Genomic DNA, 13,042 nt, shown 5'->3' on the forward strand with positions numbered 1-13,042 from the left:
TTTTTAGTGGTGGACAAATGACAATGATGTACCTGCAGCAAACAAGATTAGTTGTGATGCTACCCTAGGTTACAGGTCTGGAAGAAAAGCAATTATAGTCCGTTCTCTATATCCATGGATTTTTAAAATGGATTTAAGCATCCTCTGCTGGGGAAAAAAATATCAAAAAAATACATTCCAAAAAACAATCCTTGATTTTGCCATTTTATGTAAGGGTTGCCATTTTACTATGCCATTGTATTTAATGGGACTTGAATATCCACAGATTTTGGTATCCACGGGTGGTGTGTCTGTGTGTGCTCTTCCTGGAACCAGACCCCGGCAGAGTGGTATACAATAACCAGTATGATAGGACCACAAAATGAATGAGATGAGAAAGAGCAGGTTGTGTTTTGCTTGGGTAACCGCCCTCCCCCCCAACCCATTCCCCAATTGGACTGAAGGAAAAAGCAGGTCGGGTTTGTCACAGGCTCCTTTGCCCTTCCTCCTGACCCTGGTGTGTAATTGCTTGTTGACATTCCTGGCTTGCATTCCTCACCTGAAAGACACATACCTCAAAGGTGAGCCTTTCGAGCAGAGAAGAGGCAAGGTCCTCCTTTTCCAGGACATGCCTTCCATTTCAGCCTTATGTCCAGGAGGAATTCCAAAAAGTTCATTTGGAGCATGACCAGTGACCAGATGTGTCCCCCTTTTCCAAGACATGTCCTACATTTCAGCCATCTGCCCAGGAGGAATTCCAAAAGGTCCTCCAAAATCAAGGATTGCAGGACTCAGAAGTATTTATCTGTATCTGTTTTGAGCTTTGATTTGCTCCCTTGAGTATCCTACATTTTGAGGTATCTTGTCCTCCTTTCAGGTTAAGACATCTGGTCACCCTGAGAAGAGTTCCCATCCGGTCCTTCCCAGGCTGAGCCGATGTCCTAACCTCAAAGGAGGAGGACAAGGTACCGTAAAATGTAGCACATGCAAGAAAAATGGGGGACCTGGCCAACTAAAGCCTCGAAATACTCATGTAGACATGTAAGTGCATGCTTCTTAGTCATGTTCCAAAGGGATGACATGCCAACCTGTGAAAGATACCATCCCCATGCCATCTTAACTAAGGACAGAAACAACAAATGTTTGGGTAACACCTTGCCTGATGGAGAAGCCAGTGGAGCCTCGAAAGCTTGCAACATGTATATTGTGCATGTCGGTTGGCCAAGAAAGGTATCACTGTTTGGTGGATTTTTCTTTGAATATATTTAGGTTACTATTTATGATAGTTCACAAAATAAGCAGTGGCTTCACTTATTCATTCCTGACTGGTTTGTTGGTCTGCTCTGATTATAAATATAAATCCCTGCTGCTTAGTGGTGCTCCAAATGGAGGACCTTTTGCAAATCCTCCTGGCGAAGGGTGGGATCTTGGTGGGTCCCCAACTCTCCAAAAGGGCAGAAAAGCTCAGGGCTGGAGGGGATCTGCGCCCATCCCCTCACCTGAGATGCCACCGAAAAAGCCAAGAAGAAAGAAAAGCTCTTTCCAATCTCCTCCCTCTATCTATCTTTCCCCTCCTTCTTCTTGCTTTGCAGAGGCGATCCTTCCACATTTCCATTTCTCTCTGCCTTTTCCCAAGAAGATCCACGGCGCCGGGGGATCTGTAAGGGGAACCAGCCAACCAGGTAAGGGATCCACTCTGGAAACTTTTGGGCTGCAGAAATCCTAGGGTCGGTCTTTTGTTGTTTTATCTCCAGAGCTCCAAAAACAAAGGAGTTCAGCTTTAAAACTGAGTGAAAGACCATTCTGTTCAGGGAATGTCGTTCCCAGACATTACCTGATTGTTATTTGATGTTTCTCTTAATCTGTTGTCTATATATTTTTGTTGAATGGTATTGTGTATTAATTTTGTATTATATTCCATTTTCTAAAATGTACTCCACTAGCAGATCTATTTGATTTTATTCTGTTCTATTTGATGTACGGCGCTGTGTAAACTTACAGTGCTTTATAATTAAAGTTTGATAATAATGACATCCAAATTATGCTGCCTTTCAAATTATTCCGCCTGTCTGTGTGGTGTGCCTTCAAGTGGTTTCCGACTTAAGGCGAGCCTAAGGTGGAACCAATCATAGGGTTTTCTTGGCATGTTTCTTCAGAGAGAGTTTGTTTTGGGTTGTTTGTTTTTGCCATGGCCATCCTCAGAGGCTGAGAGAGTGTGACTCGACTGCTTGCATGGGGATTTGAACCCTGGTCTTCAGAGTCATAGTCCAGCACTCAAACCACTACACTGCACCTGCTCTGTAGTCTGCCTTTTGAGCCCCCTTGAGAAGCAGTCCAAAGGGCTACTATTCTAAGGAAAAATAGAAACCATCACATCACTTGCTTGAGCCTTATTTGCCTACCTTTGACAGAACCTCCAAAATAGACCGAGGAATGGACCTGTGAATGCATAAAGTATACCCAAAGATGTGACTGTGCAATCGTCCAAACTATTTCTGAAACCTCAAAAGTCATAGCATTTGGTATACTTGTTAAATTCACGTGTACTGGTTTGAGCATTGGACTAGGACTCTGGAAACCAGAGTTCAAAGCCCACTGAACAACCCTGGGCAAGTCACACTCTCTCAGCCTCAAAGAAAATCCATGGCAAACCCCCTTCTGAAGAAACCTGCCAAGAAAATCTAATTAGGATAGGTTTGCCTCAGGGTCACCAGATGTTGTAAACAACTTGAAGGCACACAACAACAACAACAACAACTAAATTCACAGTACATTCCTCCATCCATTTTGGAAGTTGTAGTGTTCCGTCTAGAAAGCTAGTGTAGTGTAGTGGTTTCAGTGTTGGATTACAATTCTGGAGACCAGGGTTCAAATCCCAGCTCATTCATGGGAACCCACTGGGTGCCCTTGGACAGGTCACATTCTCTCAGCCTCAGGAAAAGGCAATGCCTCCTCTGAGAAAATCTTGCCAAGAAAATCCCATGATAGGGTCACCTTAGGGTAGCCATAAGTCAGAAATTACTTGAAGGCACACAACAACAAGGGCATGGTGTGCCTGAGCTCTGTGCTAGAAATCCCACAAGCGATCAAAAGGAGAGGATGCCTTTTCAAGCCAACAGGGAGTTCTTCATTTTGGGAAGAATTTGGAAACCCAGCCTCCAGAGAGCTCACCTGGTGGCATGCTCCAACTATAGCATCCTTTCATTTCAATCCATTTTAATACGTTTGGGGTATGACATTAAACAGTTGTATCTGCTCTGTACATTTATATCAGTTTTGTGTTAGCTTTAATTGCCCTGTCTTCCATTCTAAGGAATTCTGGATTTATGGTTTGCTGACAAATTTAGGATTTTCTACTGGAGACCTACAGTCCCCTGAATTAGAAATGCCCAAAGTATATTGAGTATCTGTTTACCTTAACAAATTAAACTGATTTCATCATCAGTCCCTCTTTTCCAGGGTACCTTATTTCATTTCATTTCATTGGTATGCTGCCTTTCTCACAGAAAGGAACCCAAGGCGGATCACAGATGAAAACATTTTAAAAACTTTACAATAACAATTTTAAAACAATTAAAATAATCTAACTAAAACCAGTTTAAAATGACATTAAAATATACAGAAGTTAAAAAGCATAACTAAAACACAACACCCCATATAAGGGCCACCCTGACATGATCATGTATTAAAAGCCTGCTTGACTAACTGATGTTATTCCAGTGAAATGTTTTTATTGTTATTATTTTGTATTTACCCGCCTTGATCCTCAAATGGGAGAAGCGGGATACAAATAAATAAATAAATAAATAAATAAATAAATAAATAAATATTATTACAAAAACTTTATTGTGTCATCTAAATACCATCAGACTACAAACCCCAGGATTCCCTAAAATGAAGCCACATTTAATAGAGTGGTATGAAACTGGTATAACTGTGCAGACAGGATTAGTAAAAGCTTTTTATTATTATTACACTAATATGATGCCTGTGAAGGTGCTCAGTGAACAAAATTCTAGGTTTTGGAACTTTGCTGAAAGATTGTTGGAAATGCAGGCTGTTGTCATATTTTATTTTATTTGTAATTTCCTTGGCAATCAGAGGCTGAATTGCTGGGTTTTTTAGATTCGGGTCCCATGCCAGTGGTGGAAAACATTTCAGCCCTCCAGATATTATTGGACTACAGTTTCCAGCATTCATCACCATTGATTATGCTGCCTAGGGCAGCTGGGACTTGGAGTCCAACGTGAAGGGATCAGGGACGTAGCCAAGGGGGGGGGGGATCTTGGGGTCCAGACCCCCCCCCTTCCATTAGAAAAATGAATGGTGTGTGCTGCTGTGCCGCCGCACCCAAGCCCCATTATAATGGTGGCACTTAGTCTGGACCCCCCCCCCCCTTCCTAAAATCCTGGCTACGTCCCTGAAGGGATGATGCATGATTCCCATTCTTGTTGGCTTAATCTTGTAGACTCTTAGTACAGCCCAAATCAAGCATGTAAACTTGCAATTTTCCGTGGAACTAATATCACCAAATCGTAGTGCACAAGCTTTCCAATTTTCCAGCACTTTTCCAGGACAGAACAGGAGTGGGAGTCATGTAACCTGTCAAATGTTGTTGGATTGCAAGTTTTTGTTTTCTTTGTGTGTGTGTGTGTTGGTCTTTGTTACTGGTAACATGAATGTCTTTGTCATGTTTTTAATGTTAAGGAAATTAATAAAAGCATTTAATTCACAAAGTGGCAATATCAAGTTTTGCTTTTTGGAATGTGTGGGTTTTTAAAAGTATTTTCAAGCCATGGACAGTGGAATCCATGGATGCAGAATCTGTAGATTCTGCTGCTCACCCCTTTCCCCTTAACATCCAGACTCAAAAAGACTTCTAAAAAACTTGAGAACTCACAATTCCCTGCTTGCTCTTTGTAGCCTCAAACAAGGGGCCCTGAAGTTTCAAAACCTTGCACAGAGTGTTGTGCTTTTGTTGTTTGTTGGCCTAACAAAGCTATTTAGCAGAACACAAGCATTCCTTTGGGACATCTTAGATGGTCCCAACAAAGTCACTGCCTTACTGTGAAGTGTGGGTTTGTTCTGGTAGAGGGATGTGATTCCCTGGGTCAGTGGTTCCCAACGTGTGGGTCGGGACCCCTTTGGGGGTCGAATGACCCTTTCATGGGGGTCGCCTAAGACCATTGGAAAACACCTATTTAATTACAGTTATGAAGTAGCAACGAAAATAATTTCATGGGTTTGGGTCACCACAACATGAGGAACTGTATTAAAGGGTCGCGGCTTTAGGAAGGTTGGGAACCACTGCCCCAGGTGTTTTTGATGGGATTGTAATACCAGCCTTCCCAAACCTGCAAATGACCATGGTGGCTGAGAATGGTGGAGTTATTCCACACAGCTGGAAGGCACCAAGTGGGGGAAGGAAGTGTCTTACATACATCCTTTTCAGTTCATCCGAGCTGTGAGCCTATGAATTTTAATGACCACAGGCAAATTCTGAGTTCCCTTCTTGTGTGTCTCCCAAAAGAAGGCAGCTGCTCTCTGCAGTTCAGAAATCAAAAAGGGGTAATTTATACCATTCAGTTTTGGATGGGAACAAAGTCCTGTTTCCAATCCGCAAAGAGAGATGGGGAGACAACTTGCTCCTTTGTCTGATCACAGTGCCTCAGGACTCATGCCAGCTTCCTGGAAGCATACCTGTACACTTAAGATCTTGAATAAAATGGATACTTTTCTGTAAATGTAGCTGCTGCCTGATCTTATCACTGATGTGAGTTCATCTGCTTTACTAAGCGTCTCACAGAAGTGGGTTTCCTGGAGCAGCTGGGAAGAATGTAGCTCATTTTCTGAGTCAAACCAATGAGACAGTCCTGTGAGATGAAGCAGAAATGAAGCCATTGTGAAGAGGGGTTTCTTACAGTGATAGGAAACATGTATTGCATGCACAATGCTCCAAATAGCCCCTTGTAGTCTAGAATAGACCTCCTCCGGTTGACATGGTACCCACCGGCCATCACTTAATGTGTATGAATTTACATAGTAATATACCCACTGTGCATGTATATTATCCTTCCTGGTTAAGAAAGGGGTCAATTTTGCTTTCCCTCTGATTTTTCAACATGTTATGTTAAGTATTCATCTTTTCAGCATTTCTGTAGGCTATCATCATTAGTTTTATTTTCCCACTAAACGTTTCCACTCAGGTCCATATTAATTTAGGACAGTTTGTGTATAAGAAGAAAAATTAACAGCACAATCTCGTGCATGGTTACTCATAAGTAAGTGCCATGGTGCTTACTCCAGATAAATGTCTGTAGGACTGCCATCTTGTAATTGTACTATATATTTGCTGTTAATTTGCTCCTATGTCCTTTGACTCTTGGCTTTTGAATTGTTAGACTATTTGGGTCATTCCTGCCTCATCTATGGCAGCAGCAATCCGAGTATCATACATGAAGGAGTATCATTCATGTCTATCCTGAAAACACTCTGGAGTTCAGGTGGGAATCTTGTGGTCTTCCATGTGTTGTTAGATTGCAGCTCCCGGCATTCTTTACAAGCAAGGGCTGATGTGATCTTTAGTCCAACAACATTTGAAGGCCACATGATTTCCAGCATCTACAAACAGAATCTTGTTAGACAAGGCATCCTCGAGTGGACATGTGGTCCTCATGATTTCAATATTAAATTCTATTTGGCATTTGTTCCCATAGAAAAAAAATAATTCCCCAATATTTGCTTATAGGGTCATATTGCAGTTTTGATTAATGGGAAATCAGTTTTTAAAACTGTCTGCATGAGCACATATTGACTATATCTCTCAGAAACCAAAGTTCTTATCTTCACTTAGCTATGGAAAACCACTAGGTGACCCTGAACAAGTCTCACTCTTCAAGCCTCAGAAGAAGGGATTTGCAAAGCTCTCTTGAAGAAATCTTGCTAAGAAAATCCTTAAATAGCATTGCCATAAGTTCAAGTTGAATGTAGCAATCCTACTTCAGGAGTAATAGAATAGGGAATATGCTAGGATCCAAATCCAGAGTTTTAGAAACTGTAGGGAAAGTATGTAAGGGCAAAATTAGACCTTACAATAGGTGGGGTAAAGGTACTCCTTGAACCACCAACTGACAATACTTGATTTCTTCCTTTTTTACCAAGAGCAAAACCAAGTATGTCCTAACTACCACCTATGTGGGGTAGCTGAAATGAAGAGATCTTGGAGTAGCCATGAGTTGGTTTACAGGTCAGTTCAGTTCTGGTGCTAAAAACAAATTGATAAAGTCAGAATAGATATAGGAGATAATCTAATTTCCGCTAATTTTTCATAAGAATTTGTGCATATTTTCTCCAACATAACATGAAGGCTTTCAAATGTGGATGAAAATCACATTGATTCTAGCTTAGAGGCTCCATATTCTTTTTATTTCAAACGTATGTGTTTTGTGTTTGGCATTTGTTGGTAGGTCTTGGAAGTTCTACTGAAAAGAAGAAGAAGGAAAAAAAAAAGGGGGGGGGGAGCAAAATCAAAGTATATCTGGCAAGCCTGAAGTCTACAAACATGGAATTTCTGTACTCAGATTTCAATTCTGGTGTGGTTTGCAAAAGCATTGACAAACAGGAGGTTTGCCAAAAAGGACTAGTTCTTGAGTAGTTCGCTGTGAACCAAATGAACTTCTCTTTAGAGGTTTAAAACTTGTCAGCCAAAACAAACATCGACTCACCCTTCCCCCTCAGATGTATGTGTCATAATAACAGATGTATCTAGTTGCACTGGAAAGATTAAAATAAGCATGTCTCTTTCTTCCATAAAAAACATTTCTAATAAACAGGAATCTGCATTTTGGCTGTCCTTTTAAAACTATATTGGCATTTATAAAAGATGGTGGAAGACTTGCTGTAATTCTTGTAGCAGGATTTTGTAACAGGTGGCATTACATGTCTCTAAAATTGTATTTTTAATGACTATTTTCTTACTAAGATGACCATGATGATGATGTTATCATTTATCTACAAGTAGTGTAGTCTTTACTAAGAAATAGAATGAGAAACCTAATGACACTCTCTCTCTCTCTCTCTCTCTCTCTCTCTCGGTAAATTTGCTCCTCATCAATTAAAACTTGTTGCTGTTGTGCACCTTCAAGTTGTCTCTGACTAATGGTGACCCTCTTTTTCTAGGGATTTCTTGGCAAGATTTGTGTGTGTGTGTGGGGGGGGGGGGGGTTGCCTCTTGAGAAAGCGTGAGATGACCAGGATCACCCAGTGGATTTCCATGGTCAAGAGGGGACTTAAACCCAGGTCTCCAGGGGTCTTAGTCCAACAACATTCAAACTACTATACCACACTGGCTCCTGATTCAAGCTGTACTATTTCACAACACTTTCAAATGAGCTGTTTTTCTCCTTTTGGTAGCATTTGCTTTAAGGGTCTCTTGAACACACTTTATGTTTATGATCATGTATGCAGATGAAAAGAGGAAAATCCCCATCCAGATCATATCCTACAGTATGGAAGATCTGTGGCCCTCCAGATATTGTTGAACTCTCCATCAGTCAATGCCAAGGCATGAAAGGAGTTCTGGTAACATCATTGGGGGTGCACTGTTTCCCTCTTATGTTCTGCAGAATAAATCACCTTACAAACATATATTCTTCATAAATTTCAGTTTAATTTCCACAGTCTTGAATGTGGGTTTGTCAGTATGTGGGTTGAATTTGAACTACATTCAGTTTTAAATATTTTGAGCTGCTACTGCTGCCTTTTTATTTGAAGAATTGGCATTATTTTAAATTTTGTTAAAATTTAAGTTAAAATTAGCATGCACACACACAAAATTTGAAAACTGCAGATAATTTGTGGAGTTATTTCTAAATTATAAAATCCACTTCACTGAAATCTGTCTATCAAGGAAAATCCCCATCTACATGCCATTTGTTTTAGCATAAATGAAAGAAGTCATATGGCTATAGGATAGTTGCTTTTGTTGTCTTTTTGGATACATTTGATGTAGAAAGGCAGGAGCCAGACACATTCTCATGATGACTTCTTTATACTAGCAGAGCCAGTCCAAATAATCTGACAAGCCATCTAGGAAGACTGCACTTCTTGTAGAGTGTTAGATGACATCAACATGAGTCTGATCCATTAAAGCACTTTAAAATTTTAAACAAAACTGCACACAACTCCAGCCAGTTATGGATAATCCTCAAGAGGCCCTAAGAATGCACTGTGTTCCAAAAACGTAAAATACAGATGGGTGATTCGTGGGTATTGCTGGATCCAGACTTAGCAAAGTTAAGAATAAATGCATTAAGGTTGGACAAATCTCCTTTATTTCAGTGGGTCTAGTATAAGTATGGCAGTCTGAGTCCAAATATATAAGACCAAATAGACTACCCAAGACCCAAGTCTGCCTGTCCCCAATCTAGCTATAGTCCATTCCATTATTTATCCCTTCCCAATTACTGCAGTACAATCAGCCCTCCATATCCACGGATTATGCATCCACAGATTCAACCATCCAAAAATTCCAAAAACCAAATGTTGATTTTGCCATTTTATATAAAGGACACCATTGTACTACATCATTGTATATAATGGGACATGAGCATCCACAGATATTGGTATTCAGTGGAACCAAACCCCAAAGGATACCAAGGGTCCACTTTAGTACCATTAATTGATGATCCTCAGAACAGGAATAGGAATCTACCTTCTAACTGCTGCATCTGCACAGTGGCATCTCCACCTCAAGTATCACCTGGTGTGTAGTAGCCAAAAGGACACACGTGCTCTTTTCGTTTGCCACAGTGGTGGCCTGCTCCACATGAGCAAGCTGCTACTGTGGCAAAGCCTAGAAGGGCATGCTTGCTCTTTCTCACCCCTTCCCCATGTCACCCCTCTTCTACATGTCAGCCGGTGTGGCCTGCAACCTTTAGTGATGCCACAGCATCTACTGACGAGTTGTTGGACTATAAATCTCAGTAGTCCTATCCAGCATAGCCAATGATGATGAATTCTGGCGGGGTACAGACCGCCGCTTTGCGGCGGTCTGCCGCCGCCGCCAGTAGGTCCGCGGGGGAGCCGGAGCCTTCAGACGGCCCGACTCCTGCGCGGACCGAAAAAGAAGCTCCAAAATGGAGCTTCTTGGCGGGATACATACCGCCATTTAGTACGTATAGAATACGTACTAGGGTTAGGAAGGGGCGGTGCTTCCGCACCCCCCTAACCCTAGTACGTATCCTATACGTACAAGATGGCGGCGCCCCTTCCACATGGGTGCCGCCATCTTTGCGTATCGGACGCTGAGCGTCCGTACGCGTCGCGCCGCTTGTGACGTAGCGAGCGCGCCCCTGGCGCCTCGCTACGTCGCAAACGCGACGGTAAAAGAAGCTCCATTTTGGAGCTTCTTTTTCGGTCCGCGCGGGAGTCGGGCCGTCTGAAGGCTCCGGCTCCCCCGCGGACCTACTGGCGGCGGCGGGAGACCGCCGCAAAGCGGCGGTCTGTACCCCGCCCTTTTACCGTCGCGTTTGCGACATAGCGAGGCGCCAGGGGCGCGCTCGCTACGTCACAAGCGGCGCGACGCGTACGGACGCTCAGCGTCCGATACGCAAAGATGGCGGCTTAAAGTAGAAGTTGTATTCAAACCTGTCTCCCTCCATACAACACCCATCATTGATGGCTATTTGCCATGCTGATGTAGGAGATATGATCTGGAGGATTCAAGATTGGGGAAGACTTCCTGAGAGGAGAAACAGCATGCTAACATTTGTGTTAGATCAAGCCTGCAGTATTTAAGAACCTCTAAGCTGAATGTCCAACAGGTTCAGATGGCAGTCTGCAAGGGCTATAGCAGTAATTGCAGTAGTAAATGATACAAGAATACTAGTGGTAAGAAATAACACTAGTAGTGAATAATACTGTTGATGGTTGCTGCCTGGAATTCTTGGTGGTTGCCAACTTCAAATTCTGACAGCCCAGCTCTTGAGGCAACTGTATGTATCCTAAGCACATTTCTCTTGTTCACATATAAAGAATGGGTGCAGTTAGGATGAAATTCTTAAACAGAGAGAAAGTTTTGTGTTCCCTTCACTCCACCATGGAGCCGCACCTTACCTTACTGTGGTCCACTGCATAAGGAGTTTCACCCTGCCCAACTAATTTCTAGTACTGTGGCTGGGCTAGGGATAACTGTTTAAACAGAGCCAAGCAGAACACAGAGCAATAAGGTGGAAGCATTTGAATATTATTTTTCTGCCCGCTGTGATACTTTCTGGAGAAGAAATAAAATCAGATCTTCATGGATGCAGGACAGACATATGCTTAAGATTAAACAGAATTGCCTCACATATCTACATTGTGTAAGTGCGTACTGTGAATGCACTTCTGACCCCTTCCAGTGGAAGCCCCATTTGCAAATCTAAACATTCAAAACCTTTCACAGATACTGATCTTAAAAATGATATTAAATGAGCACTGACTGATAGCTTGCTAATGCACCCATATGTTGTTTTCTGTGCTCACTGCTCCCTCCGAAAAAGTAAAGCAGGGCAGCTAGGTGAAATAATTTCCCTGGAGAAATCTGAGATTTCAAGGAAAGATAAGAAGGTCATGAAAGCATCTTTGTCTCCCAAAATTCAGAGTTATGGTGGATTCTCTTGCTCACTTGTCAGATATGACAGCAAGTGGGGGCCTGTTTCTGGAAATAGCAGTCAGGTAGTTCTGGAGTTGTGAATGTGTGCCCTTTAGGAATGGAGGGAAAGCACTTTCATCTTCCTGGCATGTGCCAAGAGATGGAGTGCAGAACAAGAAAATTAAAGTTACTGAAGGACTCCTCAGTTGCTGTCAGACTTGCAGGTATCTAATTAAACACAGAGCAACCAAGTTGAAAAGAGGTTTCAGGTGGCACTCAGCACATCAAGCATTATTACTAGATTGTTTTGCTGTTATGTGCTTTCAAGTTGACTCTGACTTATGGCAACACTGTGGTGGCAGTTGTGTGCCTTCAAGTCATTTTCCAGCGTTTGGTGACCCTAAAATAACCCTATCATGTGGGTTTTTTTTGGTAAGACATTTCCAGAGGCTGTTTGCCATTGCTTTCCTCTAACGCTGAAAGGATGTGACTTTACCAAGATTATCCAGTGGGTTTCCATGTTGAGTAGGGATTTCATAGAATTATAAAATCATAATATTGGAAAGGACCGTTTAATCCAACCCCTGTCATGCAGGAATACATACCTAATGCACTCCTGAAATATGTTCATCCCACTTCTGTTTTAAATACCTCCAAAAAACATCTTCCTAATGTGGGATCTCTTTTCTTATAATTTGAATCCACTGGTTCATGTTTTAAGTCCAAAACACACTTCAAAAACAATCCAGTTTGAGATCGCTTTAACTGCCCTGGCTCACTGTTAGGGAATTTTGGGAACTGTAGTTTTGTGAGATATTGAACCTTCTCTATCAGAGAGCTCTGGTGCCACAATAAATTACAATTCCCAGGATTCTCTAGCAGTGAGCCAGGGCAGTTAAAGCGGTCTCAAACTGGATTATTTCTGCACTGTATTTTGAATCTTAGTGTCTGGAACAGCAGAAAACAAGCTTGGTCCTTCTACATGACATCGTTTCAGATATTTAAACATACCTACCATGCCATCTCTCAATCTTCTGTCTCAGATTTGAACCCTTGTCTCAGTGCTGTCTCCACATCGGGTGACACCCGGTGTGGGGGTGGGACTTCCGGCCCAGACTTCCAGGTTTCTGGAACTCTGGGGCTGGAAGGACATTTGTGAGGGCTGCAGCCATGCCCCCGTGGGCCACAAGAGGAGTCTGCGCTGGCCCAAGGAACACCCACGTGGGTTGAGGAGCTGCCGCAGGGGGTGAGAAGATGACCGAGTGTCTACCCCATTCTGGGGTGTCACCCAGTACGGCCCACCCCTAGCCAGAGTGATACTACTGCCTTGTCTGCCAGTGTCCTTGTCCAACACCCAAATCACTGCACCATGGTGAGTCCTCATGTTGGTACAATCCTGGAGTTTTCTTGGCAAGATTTATTCGGAGGAGA

General features: G+C 42.5%; 1 protein-coding gene across 1 annotated transcript in view; it reads left to right on the forward strand.

The window, feature by feature from the left end:
• The first annotated feature begins 1,615 nt into the window (after window positions 1–1,615).
• The window catches only part of LOC149318525 (von Willebrand factor A domain-containing protein 2-like), a 55,833-nt gene continuing 44,406 nt past the window's right edge, over window positions 1,616–13,042 (forward strand). The window contains exon 1 of the mRNA XM_089507807.1: window positions 1,616–1,661. The gene's annotated coding sequence lies outside the window, so the exon portion shown is untranslated. The remainder of the gene's footprint in view (window positions 1,662–13,042) is intronic.

The sequence above is a fragment of the Sceloporus occidentalis genome, unplaced genomic scaffold (assembly GCF_023333645.1).
Source record: "Sceloporus occidentalis isolate IW3139 unplaced genomic scaffold, rSceOcc1.0.p SCAF_2, whole genome shotgun sequence".
NCBI lineage: Eukaryota > Metazoa > Chordata > Lepidosauria > Squamata > Phrynosomatidae > Sceloporus > Sceloporus occidentalis.